Consider the following 12,390-nt stretch of genomic DNA (forward strand, 5'->3'; position numbering starts at 1 on the left):
TCACTATGTAGTTGAGACTGACCTGGAACTCACTGTGTAGCCCAGGCTGGTCTTGAACTCACAGCGATCCTCCTGCCTCGGCCTCCTGAGTGCTGGGATGATAGGCGTGTGCCACCATGCCTGGCTTTAAACCTGTTCTTTGATCTAGCATGTGGCCTATTTTGGAGAATGACCCGTGTGCAGCTGAAAAGAATGTGTATTCTGATTTTGTGTGGTGGAACACTCTGTAGACATCTATTAAATCCATTTGTTTAAAAGTTTGGTTCAGTTCTAGTATTTCATTGTTGATTTTCTGTCTGGATGATCTGTCTATTTGTGACAGTGGGGTATTGAGGTCCCCAACTACAATTGTATTAGAGCTTATTTGTTTTTCCTTAATATTTATTTCATATACTTGGAAACACTAGTATGTGATGAATATGTATTTACGATTGTCATCTCTTCCTCTTGAATTGTTCCCTTTACACAGATGTAGTGACCTTCATTGTCTCTCTTAATTAGTTTTGGTTTGAAATCTACTTTGTCTACAAATAAAATAGCTACCCCTGCTTTTTTGTGGGTTCCTGTTGCATGGAGAATTGTTTTCCTTCTTTTACTTTCAATCTATGAATTTCTTTTTGTTTTGTTTTTTGAGACAGAGTCTCAATATGTTGTTGAGACTGACCTGGAACTCACTGTGTAGCCCAGGCTGGTCTCGAACTCACAGTGATCCTCCTGCTACAGCCTTCTGAGTCCTGGGACTACAGGTGTGTGCCACCACACCCGGCTATGAATTTCTTTTTGAATTAAGTATGTTTCTTGTATATAACATATTGTTGGATTTTGCTTCTTAATCCATTCAGCCAGACTATTTTTTTTGATTTGTGAATTGAGGCCATTAACATTAACTGATACATATTGACTTATCCTTTTTATGATATTTTCCTGTTGTTGGCTCTTTTATTTTTTATTTTTCCCCCTTTCCCTTTGATTTCTTAACTTGCTGATGGCTTTGCTCTATTGGGCCTCATGGAGTTATGACCCTCATTGTTTTTTTCTAGGATATTGTTTAGAATTGTTTGGAGTGCTGGTTTGGTATTCATGAAGTTTCTCAGGTGTTGTTTGTCATGGAAGTATCCAGTTTCCCCATTGATTTTGAAAAATAATTTTGCAAGATACAACAATCTTGGTTGGAGGTTATTTTCTTTTTTCATTTTTCTTTTGTTTGGTATCAGGGATCAAACTTGACCCTTGTGAGGGAGGTGGCAGAACCACTGAGCCAAACCCCTGGCCCAAGGTTATTTTCTTTTAGGTCTTGAAATACTTCATTCCAGGCTCCCCTTGACTTGAGGGTTTGTGTTGAAAAGTCTGCTGTGATTCTAATGGGCTTTCCTTTGTATGTGTTTTGTTTCTTTTCTCTAACTGCTTGTAGGATTTTGTTCTTCTATTGGATTGCTGGGATCTTAACTATTATATCTCTAGGTGTCGATTTAAAAAAAATCTGTATGCCTCACTTATCTGTATGTCAAATTCTTTTCCTCTGGGAAGTTTTCTGCCATTACTTCTGTGAACAGTTTTTTTTTTATGTTATATGTACTTTCTCCTGCTTTTTTATGGACTCCTATCAGGCTTATGTTATTCTTCTTTTTCTTTTTCTTTGGTACTGGGGATCAAACTTGGGCCCTTGTGCTTGCAAGGCAGGTGGTGGAGCCACTGAGCCAAATCCCTGGCCTTTATGTTAGTCTTCTTTGCATCATCTAGCAGCTACTGGATCAATAATGGTCCCTTACTATTTTTAAGAAATTTCTCTTTTCATGGTCACTAACCGCAATCCTGTTTTTTATGTCTGATATCCTATCTTCACATTGGCTCATTCTGCTGCAGATAGTTTCAGTGGAGTTTTTTTGTTTTGGTTTGGTTTTTGGTTTTGGTTTTGGTTTTTTGGTACCAGCGTTCTAACTTGGGACCTTGCACTTGTGAGGCAGGTGGTGGAACCACTGAGCTAAATCCCCAGCCCTCAAGGGACTTTTTAACCTCCTGGATATCTGTTTGAATCTTTCATGGATTCCATTTCTTTCCTATGTTGGATGTTCGTGGTGTGCATTTCTTTCCTATGCTGAGCATTCATAGCTTCCATTATAATCCTGAGTTCATTTATATTTTTATCTGTTTTTGTTCTAGAGTCTAATCATGTCTTTCATTCTACTCGTCATCTCTGTAGTTATCTGGGAAATTATTTCTGTTTTAAATTTTACTAGAGCCTTGTTCACGTTTTGTTACTTCTTGTGCTATCAGTTCAGGGTGTCCAGTTGGTTGATTATAAGATTTTTTCAACTTTGCTGTTTCCAGAATTTGTCTTTGGTGAGCTGAAAGTCTGGGTTTGCACCTTGTTTAGCTGTCTTCTCATTTCTTTTTCTTTTCTTTTCTTTCTTTCTTTTTTTTGTTTTTGAGGCAAGGTCTCCCCTTGGAGTTCAGGCTGGCCCTGAACTCATTATGTAGTCCAGGTGACCTCAAACTTGCAGCAATCCTCCTGCCTCAGGCTCCCAAATGCTGGGATTACAGGCATGTGCCACCATGCCCAGCTTCTCATTTCTATTTTTGTTGTTGGTGCTGTTTTTGGTTTAATTCCTGGTCTAATACTTCAATATTGCTTATTGTGAGTATCTTTATTGCTTGCATTTCAAACCCTTATGGAATGATTGCTTCTCAGAGGTGTCTTCCAGGTATATAGTTGGTCTTTAGGCCTTGAGTCTATAATGACTCTTAGGCAGTCTTGTTTTCAGTATAACAGGGAAGACAACTGATTAGATCAATCACAGCACCAACCACAGTAGTCCAGTATGCCTTTATTGCAGAGATTTTCTTCACTTTCTCAGTGGGCTTCAATATTCATTGAGGAGCCTCAGAGAGGCCTCTCTCTGTTGTTCACTTCTGCGCTATCTTCTGGAGATCATACCATGGCCTTTATGGCCATGCTGGTTCCTCTGCAGTGCAGATTCATATACCTCATGGCCTGTGCAGCATGGTCTGGGAGCCTCCTATTTTTAAAATTTGCCTTGTGCTATAGTGGCTTACAGGAAGTAGGACCCATGGCAGAGGTTCTGGCAATGTATCCCGTCCTTGCCCCATCATGCTCTGCATCAGTGCAGGCTCAGAAGTTTCTGTGATTGAAACCTCTGAATCTGTGAGCTGAAAGACAGCTTTTCTCCTCTAAGTTGACTTTCTCAGGTATTTTATCACCAGGATGGAAAGGTGACTACCAGAAGAATGGCTCACCTCAGAGGGGCTGCTTGTCTGGGCTCCACAGCAAATCCACGTTCTGAGGCTGCCTCTAATACTGGCCACCAGCTCCATCTCTGCTGTGGAGAACACGTTTGTGGCCTGGGAGGCGCAGGCTGTCAGCTGGGACCATCTTCACATGCTGGACCTGCTCAAATGTCGCAGAAGCCACCCTGGGCACTAGTGCCTTCCCTGCACCTTCCCACAGATCTCGGCACCCTGAGCTGGTACATGGTCTTCTCAGATCCTGTTTCACACAGGAGCAAGCACGAGGAGAGCTGCTGTCCCATGGTCATTGGGAAACAATGAGGCCACAGCCCATGACCCCATCCCAGTCCTAAGGCCCCATGGGGTTCCTGCCCCTGTCACAGGGACCCCCATGGAAGCTCAGCCCCCAGGTATCTTCCTAAGGGGGTTGTTGGGTGTATTGAGAGCCAAGGCTTTGGTGTGAGGTGTGAACTTGCTGGCCAGTTCTGTGATGTCCAGCTGCCAATTGCTGCTGGAATCCTGGTCCTGATCCTGGCTGGGGCTCAACAGGAGGCAGTGGAGGGGCTGGAAGAATGTCCCTGCCTGTTACCTGGCAGTGTTTGCCCCAGTGTTTGTCCCTGCATTGCCCCTGAACCCTGACCCTTTGTGGCCTTGATGTCCAGGTGGGCCTGCCCCTTCTTCCCTAGGAAAGCCCGTGACTCACAAATGCCAAGGTATATGGTTGAGCATGTGGTCCCTGCTGACATCCCACTGAAAGGCTTCTACACCAAGGTCTGGGGGTGGGAAGTTTGGAAAGTCTTGGCCCAAGTTGATGATGTCTTTGTACTCATTGGCCAGCTTGACGTACTCTACCTCCCTGGGGAGAAATACGGGTCAGGGGCAGCTCACCCCTCCACCTGACCTGGACTTCAGCCTGGTCCCTGCAAGGCTAGTAACATGCACGAGGCCCCATCTAGATGGCTGGACAACAGCATCTTCCCCCAGCCTACTTATGGTAACTGTTACCCTGCTTTGAGATAAGGTGATCCAGACCTGGCACACTCTGATGGATCAGTCTAGGTAATCTCAAATTTCCTCAGCTGAGATCCATCCTAAGAAATAATAATTACATCCAAATTCTGCCTGGTAGTTCTTATCTACTCCCCACCCTGTACTGGGGATTGAATCCCACACCTTTGCACTAAGGTACATCTTTTTTACTTTTTATTTTCAGTTTCTCACTAAGTTGTCCAGGTTGGGTATGAACTTGGAGTCCTCTTGCCTTAGCCTCCCAGAGTTTTGAGGATGACGGTCATATGGCCACCACATCTGGCTCTGTTCTTTAAAAATACCTGATAAATTCAATACAATGAAATACCTAGGAAGCAATCTAACAAAGAAAGTATAAAGGACCTCTACATTGAAACCTACAGTACTCTGGAAAAGGAGATTGAATAGAATATCACAAAATGAAAAGATATCCCTTATTCTTGGATAGGAAGAATCAATATAGTGAAAATGGACATATTTCCAAAATTGTTATACAGATTTAATGCAGTTCTAATAAAAATTCTAACAGCATATCTCACAGAATTAGAAAAAAGCAATCCTGAAATTCATTTGGAACCAGAAGAGACCTAGAGTAGCAAAGGCAATTCTGGGCAACAAAGACAAGATAGGGGCATCCCAATCTCCTGATCTGAAATTATACTACAAAGCTATTTTCATTAAAAACAGCATGGTTTTGGGCCAGGGATTTAGCTCAGTGGCACCGTGCCTGCCATGCAAGCACAAGACCATGAGTCTGATACCCATACCAACAAACAAAGCTGCATGGTACTGGCAAAAGAATAGACATGAGGCTCAATGGAACAGATAGAAGATGAAGAAACACCTCCAGACATACTCATCTACCTTATCTTTGACAAAGGAGCCAAAGTCCTTCACTGGAAGGAAGAAAGTTAGCCTCTTAATAAATGGTGCTAGAAAAACTGACTTTCCAGGGCTGGAGATGTAGCTCAGTGGTGCCATGCCTGCCTCAAGCCCTGGGTCCTCAGTTAGATCCTCAGTACCAAAAAAAACAAACAAAACCTGACTTTCCATCAAACTGAGGCATGATTGAGACCACCAAGGCAGGCAAAGTCTAAGCACTGAGAAGAGGGTGCTCAAGGTTATATGGGGCATTCTGGGGGGGCACACTGGTCAAGAGGGTGAAAAATTTAGAATCCCATGGGGGATGAGCAATAAACATGGCAGTGGTGAGAGCAGCAAGGTGGCTTTTTGTTATTTCTGTGCTCCTGTGTACTCAGTAAATCTGCTTGGGTGAGGTCCAACTTTGGGGGGCCTACCACCATATGCCAAAAAAGCCAGACCCACATCTTTCACCATGCATTAACCTAAAATTAAAATGTATCAAAGATCTAAATACTAAATCTGCTAGAAGAGAGAGTAGGTACAGTGGTTGAGGACATAGGAGAAAGCAGAGACTTCATGAACAAAGCCCAGAACATACAGGAAATACTACAAAGAATTCACAGCTGGGACCTCATCTTATTAAAAAGCTTTGCACAGCAAGAGAACCATTAAACCATCAGCAGAGTGAAGAGACAAGCCACAGTGGGGATTTTTTTTTTTTTTACCAGCTATTCATCAAAGGATTATTATCTAGAATATATAAAGAACTAAAAAAAACCCCAGACACACCAAATCTAAAGATGCAGTCCAAAAATGGGCATCTGAAATGAAAAGACATTTCTTAGATGAAGAATTAGAAGTAGCAAATATGTGAAAAGATGTTCAACATTGCTGGCCATTTGTCAAATCCGAATTTAGACAATGCTAACATTCTGTCTCACTAGAGAAGAAAGAGCTGCTATCAAGAAAACCAATAACATGCTAGAGGTGCCGTGGCAAAAAAGGAACCCTTCTCTACTGTTGGTGGGAGTATAGACTAGTGCAAACACTGTGGAAATCAATGTAGAGATTTCTCAAAAAACTAAAACTAGAGGTTCCATTTGACCCAGCTATTCGTCTTGGTATCTTCCCAAAAGAATGAAAAGCATCATACCACAGTGATACGTGCACACCCATGTTTATAGCAGCATAGTTTTTGATAAATCTTGGAAACAGCCCAAATGCCCTCAGCCAGTGAAGGAATAAAGAAGGCGTTTTTGTACAATGGAGAACTACTTTGCCACAAAGAATAGGCTTGAGATATTTATAGCTAAATGCAAGGACCTTGAGACCATACTCTTAAGTGAAATAAAATGGATGCACATGTTTAAATACTACATTGTTTCTGTGTGAGAAACTGAAAGTGGAAATAAGGACTAAAATAGAAATTGGGAAGTGGGAAGATGTTCACATGGGAATGGAAACACGGGAGAAAGGAAGGAAGGAACAAGGAAAAAAAAGGAAGAAATAAAAGGAAGAAAATGGAAACAAAGCTTTTGTAATAGAGAAGGGACCTTGAGAGGGGAAACTGGGAAAAAGGGGTGGATGTACCATGTACAGGTACACATTCCCTATGTTGAGTGTTACGCCTAAAATGTGCCAATCAATATTTTGCTATTTGAAAAAATATAAAATAAAAGTGCTTGCTGAGTAGGCCGAAGAATGCTTGTCTAGCATGCACGAGGCTGCAGGTATGATTTCCAGGATTATAGATATAATAAAGTTACCTGTGGAAACTCACTAATCGGATTTCCTAAGTCTTCAGTGCATTTGTTTGCAGCACAGTGTGAAATCCTCTGCTCACATCCTATTCAGGTCCTTTTCTGAACCACTCTGCAGAGAGAGCTGAGTGCATTGCCTACACTGCCCTGGTAGTGCCAGGCACAGGGAGACTGGTTGCCTACCTGCCTGAAGCAAGGTGTACTCTTCACACCACTCTGAGTAGACCAGGGCCCCCAGTCCCAGCACCTGCCCTCTCTGGCTCCAACAACCTGCTTTCTGATCCTGCTTAATGTTGTTACAGAAGGAATTGGTAAGTGACACTCACAGAGAGGCACGGAACGGGAGTAAAATAACTAAAGTTTTATTTTTGACAAAGGCCAATCCCACATAAAATCAGTGCCTGGATCGATGACACACTGGGTTACAACTCCTCCTTTTATAGGGTTTTACAGCCTTGACTTTATTTGGGGGGGTTATATTTCATTCTCACAGTTCACATTGCTGATATACAAATCATGCTCACAAGACAAGTTAACTTTCAACCCAGACGTAGTAATTCTTTGTAGTTAGGGGAGTTTACCTTTAAGATTTGCCTAGTTATGTATCCTAGCCCATAGGAAGGGAGAGTGGGTGTTTAGGGCCAGGAGAACAACCGTTAGCAATGGTCCTTTTCATCTTGACACTTATGATCCTATGGCTCCAGTCTCCAGAGCTCAAGGTCGTGACGTGCCCTGTTATCTCAGGGTCAGACCAAATGTCTCATTCAGTAATTAATGCCCACCCCCCATGCTCCTTCAGGGGCACAGGAACTATCTTGGCACGCAGCCACCAAACTCTCACCCTGCCTGGGCTGGGTGACCTCGGACACCCAGTGCTGGGGTAGGGCACTTACAGTGTGGCGCGAGCATGAGGTGAACGAGGCTTCAGCCTTCCTTCCCAGGAGGAGCCCCAGGTGCACCGAGATAGCTGCTGTAATCTGCACAGGCCTCCCAGGGCCACACCACGGCTGACTCCTCCTCCAGGGGAAGAGGAGATGGGAGGAGAGCCCAGGCCAGAGGATGGCTGTGCACTCAGGATTTGGGCCCCTCACACAAAATTCTAACAACAGCAACTTGTTCACTGTATACCAGGCACATTGGGTGATCATCCCACCCAGTTTTCACATGTGCATATATGTGCTTGAATGCAACCAAGGGATGCAAATCATCACCAAGGTGTGGATGGATCCCTGACAGCTGCTAATCACAGAAACATTATCCAACATCATACTCTGACTCTGTAAACACACTCACCACCTGCCATTTAAAAGGGAACCCAGGGCTGGGAATTTACCTCAGCGGTTCCACCACCTGCGTTGCAAAAGCACAAGGACACAAGTTCAATCCCCGGTACCAAAACAAAAAAACAAAAGTGAACCCAAAGCAGATCCTGCCACTGGTTAGTACATAAAAACAAGTTACATGATACCATGGGGAAGCAGTCAACAAATTTGAGGTGATAGAAATGCCACATAACAACTGATCGTTTTCCAACAACTTAAATGCAGGGAAATGTCAGGGTGAAACAGTTTTAAAACAACAGACAACAGGTGGTGACACACCTGGAGCGCCACGTAGCTAAGCCCAAGGATCACAAATTCAAGGCCAGTTCAGGCAATTTAGTGAGACTTTGTCTCAAAAATTAAAAAGGGGTTGGTGACATTGCTTAATGAAGGAGTTCTTGCTTAGTATGGCCCAGGCTCTGGCTTAAACTTCAAGGATTCATGTGCGCGCGTGAGTGCACACACACACACACACACACACACACACACACACAGGAATGCCTGGAAAAGAAGGAAAATTGGAATCACACTGCACAATGTCAAGTTTTAGTACAAGCTATTGAAACCTGGAAAGGATCGGAGTAGTTTCAGGACAGATACATAAATCAATGGAATAGAGTTGACAGTCCAGAAAGAAAACTCACATTCATGGTCAAATGCTATCTGAGATGGGTGCCAAGACATTTCGGTGGGGAAAGAATCATGTTTTCAATATATGACTTCACAGTTTCGTATCTAGGTATATGCCTAACCGTCCTGGCATTGTTCTCATCCTTGCAGACTGGCTCTGATAGGCGTTATGTCACTGGCACAGACTAGCTGTTTCATAAAAAATTTTAAAGTTGCTCAATAAGCCATTTTTGTTTGGTTTTCTTTTGTTTGTGGGGAGGAGGGATTGAGACAGGGTCTCACTATGTAGTTCAATCTGGCCTTGAACTCACTATGTGGTCCAGGTGGGCCTCACACTCACAACGATCCTGGGAATGTAGATCAGTGGCACTGCGCCTGCCTTGCAAGCACAGAGTCCTGAGTTCGATCCCCGGAACGACAAAAAAATCACGGGCATGTGCCACTATGCTGAGCTTTTGTTTGGTTTTCAATAAACATTTTTCAATCTCAATAGGCACGTTCATCTCTCCCTCCAGATGGAATCTGTTAGGGAATCGTGTTCATTTTTTTTATTTGCAATACCTGGCGAAAGCCTGTAAGGCTGGCACTTGGGAAGCTGAGCAGGAGGAGCACCTTGAGATCGAGGCCAGCCTGGCTTTATAGCGAGTTCAAGGCCAGCCTAAACTATATAGCAAGACCCCATCACAGAAAAAAAGCACCCCCCAAAACAAGCCTGCCACCTGCCACATAGTAGGTATACACCTCTTTATTTCTTCAGAAAATATTTCACTGCGCTCCAATTGCGTGTCATTCCCTATACTAGCCACAGGTATTTAAGGGCTAATAGGACCTTTGCCCTAAAGCTGTGCTTGAAAAGGGCAGTAACTGGCCCATCTTAATAGTGTGAGCCATAACATACAAAAAATTCTTATAAATCTATAATAAAAGACCAACATCTCAATAAGGAAAAAACAAAGTGAGCAAAAATAATGAATGGGAAACCCATAAAAACAGGACCAAAGTCCAGATGAGGCTGTCCCTAAGTGGTATAGTGCGTGCTCGGTTCATCTTAGTGGAATTCTCTCCTGTGAGCCTCTGTCGCCCCCACCTGGATTGTAAAATGAAGAGCCTGCCCTTTGGAGGTTCTGGAGGTTGAGTGTGGCTGGCCTTAGGGGAGAGAGAGCTGTGGCAGCACCCCCTGGAGACTGGATGTAGGAGAGAGGACGATCCACTCTAAAGACACACCGCAGGTCTCCGGCTGAAGTCTCCAATCGTGCCAGTTTCCCAGGATCCTTGGCAACCTTCAGGCTGGGCTTGTGAGCCTGCCCTACTTCAGCCTCCAGCCCCTTCATTCACATAAAGTCACCTCCTGAGAAACCCTTTCCCTGACTCTGCCCCTGCGGGGCCTGTGTCCCCTTCTGTGTGCCCTTCAGGCCATCAACATGGAGGTCAACTGCTGGCTCATTTGCTGCCTTTGCTGGACTCGCAGGTTGGGAGCTGCATGTGTGTCCTGTTCTGCACCAGGCCCTTAGCCTCTGGCAGCTCACCCAGCACACAGTAGGTCCCAAAGGTTGGGCGCTGATGGTCCCAGGAAGCTGAGGGAGAGTCTGAAGGGTCCAGCACCCTTCCCTAGACATGAGAAGGGTAAGGCTATGGACACCCATTTGGACAACTTCCTCTACCTCTGTCTGCCTGCTTCACTTACCTTTTTGTAAATGGGACTGATCTGCATGAAAGCACCAAGTGTGACACAGAAGGAGGTGCTTCGTGTCTGCTATTGTGGTTGTGGTTGTTCATTTTACAGATGGGTACACGTGAAATACCAGGGAAGGGTGCCAGGTGCAGTCTCAAAGCTGCAAAGGTGCAGAGAGTCTTTGGCTATATCACGGCTCTGGCCATCACCTTTAGCTTCTTCGTGTCCTTCCCAGTCTGTGCCACGTCTGTTCCAATTGTTCCGTGTGCTAGCCACAACAGGACAGTGCTCTCTTTCCAGTGTGACCCAGCCAGTTAGCAACTTGTGCCTCTCACCAGACAGCCGGTGCTCGTGTGCCCACTGGCAGACGTCCACCTAGTGCATGCACAGTGGTGCACCGCCAGGGTGCCAGGTCTCCTCTTGGAAGCCCTTTTCCTCCACCTGCCTAGAAAGGGAGACTTCACAGGCTGAAGAGAAAAAGAGAATAGACACTTGCATAAAAGTTTATGGGGGCTGGGAGGTCAGGGCCTCAGGGTGAGCAAAGACGGAAGACTCTCAGAGCGAGCCAGTATCTGTTGGGCACACACAGGAACTGGAGGGAGTACAGGATGACTTCTCATGCTGATGAGGATGAAAAGAACATTCCCACCTCAGTAGATGGGATAAGCTGGGCTGATAAGGGACTTGTCCCTCACCGGGTAAGACCTTTCTCTTTTGTATACTACTGGGTTCTCAAGGAACCAGGATGTCTTCAGCTGTTGTTATCTTGCCTGTTGAGCACTACACCTTCACAGACCACTGAGGCCTCAGCTGTGACCCATGCAAAACGGAGTTAACATTTTGGTTTCCACATATCATAGCCTGCTCTCCCCTTTCAGGCACGGCAACACTGGACCTTAGACAGCTATAGTCATGCTTTAATTATGAAATGATTTTTCCCCCAAATTTATGTAGAAATGCTCCCGACTGGGGCCACGCGGCAAATACTCCCACATACCCTGCCCAAGAACAGTAACATTGCAAGGCTGATCTTTTTGTGCCTTCCTTTTCCTACCTAAGGTATCTTGGAAGTCCTCTGCATTAGTGCACGTTGAACATTTCTTTGTTTTAATGGCTGTACAGTTTTCCGATGTATGGATTATTTTTTTTTAACCTGATTGCCATTACTTGTGTTAGTGTAAGAAGTGCGGGGACCGAGGAGGCTCCATGGAGGTGCTGAGCTGGCGTCCAGAGACTTGATTCCAGCCCCCCGGTGTCCAAAATTCGCTGTTGCTTTGGGCTGCATCTTCTCCAGGAGCGCGATCTTGGGTGCAGGGAGGACCAGGCTGACTGCTCCCCGGGTCAGGTGGCAGCGCGAGCCAGTCATTCCCGCAGGCACTTCACTCCGGTGACAGCCACTCCGCACACCAGCGACACCCATGCATCAAACGCCCTGGAACAATGAAGGTCGGAATCCTCTAACAAGTCTCCCCGTACTGGCGCCCTACCTGGTGTCACCCTGGATTAATTCTGGATCAGTTCTACTCAGCTGCCTCTCGGTTAACCTCACCGGAGCCCTTTAGCTGGAACTCTTAAGGCTGTAGCCGGTTCAACCCCTTTAAGAGGGCGGAGCCCCGTCTCCAAAGCGACCATACGCAGGCGCGCTGGAGAGAGAGAGTCCGGCGAGGCCGCGCAGAGCTCCCTCTACAAACATGGCGACGCCCTGGGCGCCGCGTTCTCGCCCTCCCCGACGTCACTTCCGGGGCGGAGGAGGCTGAGTGGTGCAGTGAGGGACAAACAAAAGGAGGAGCCGGCGAAGCGCGGAGGCCGGCGGCCGGACTGGGCGGCCGAGGCTGGGTTTTGCCTGCTTCGCTCCGGGGCACGGCGA

This window comes from Fukomys damarensis, unplaced genomic scaffold, assembly GCF_012274545.1.
Source record: "Fukomys damarensis isolate Sample0158 unplaced genomic scaffold, DMR_v1.0_HiC HiC_scaffold_36, whole genome shotgun sequence".
Lineage (NCBI taxonomy): Eukaryota > Metazoa > Chordata > Mammalia > Rodentia > Bathyergidae > Fukomys > Fukomys damarensis.